Source organism: Nannospalax galili, unplaced genomic scaffold (assembly GCF_000622305.1).
Source record: "Nannospalax galili isolate Female #2095 unplaced genomic scaffold, S.galili_v1.0 scaffold646, whole genome shotgun sequence".
In the NCBI taxonomy this organism is placed as follows: Eukaryota; Metazoa; Chordata; class Mammalia; order Rodentia; family Spalacidae; genus Nannospalax; species Nannospalax galili.
In genome coordinates, this window is record NW_008355279.1 from 2,038,316 (window position 1) to 2,039,221 (window position 906).

General features: G+C 47.9%; 1 pseudogene; it reads left to right on the top strand.

Annotated features, from left to right (window-relative positions):
• The first annotated feature begins 216 nt into the window (after positions 1-216).
• On the top strand, positions 217-798 carry LOC103749546 (annotated as a pseudogene).
• The last annotated feature ends 108 nt before the right edge of the window (positions 799-906 follow it).

Consider the following 906-nt stretch of genomic DNA (forward strand, 5'->3'; position numbering starts at 1 on the left):
GAGTTGTTTAACAGAACCCTTGTAAAGGTGGAAGGAGAAAGCCAACTCCACAAAGTTGTCCTCTGACCTCTACACCTACACTTGGCATGTACCTCTGACCCCCAACACACATATACACAATAATAATTATATACAGTATATATAAAATATTATCAAAAGTATGTCAAAGACAAATACAGAAGACTTTCAGACATTAAAAAGCTGAAAACGAACAGTCCGGGCGGCAGGAGGAGCAGCGTCCAGGTCTCTCAGCTAGGTGACGGCCCTCTGCTTCGGACGCGCCCGCCGAGGCCACTACGATGCCCAAGAGGAAGGTCAGCTCCGAGGCGGCGGGCAAGGAGGAGCCAAAGCGCAGATCGGCGAGGCTGTCGGCAAAACCTGCTCCTGCCAAAGTGGAATCGAAGCCAAAAAAGGCCGCGGGAAAGGATAAGTCTTTGGACAGAAAAGTGCCGACAAAAGGAAAAAGGGGCGCAAGGGGAAAGCAGACAGAAGTAGCCAACCAGGAGGCCAGAGAAGACCTGCCCACCGAGAATGGAGAGACTGGCAACGAGGAGAGGCCTGCCTCTGATGAAGGAGAAGAGAAAGACCCCAAGTCCGGCTGATCCGCATCCTGCCCTCAGTCTCCCCGCCGCCCTTGTACAATCCAGAGGAATATTTTTATCAGCTATTTTGTAAATGCAAGTTTTTTAGTAGCTCTAGAAACATTTTTGAAAGGGGAAAGTCCCACCTCATCCCATTTTTTAAGTGTAAATGATTTTTTTTAAGAGGTGAAATCATTCACTGGTTGTTTATTTTTTGGTACAACCAGAAAATAGTGGGATATTGAATCATGGGAGGCTGTGACTGTCTTGGGTGTTGGTGTAACATTCCATTGGGGGGGGGGAGTTTTATATCCTGTGACCCAGA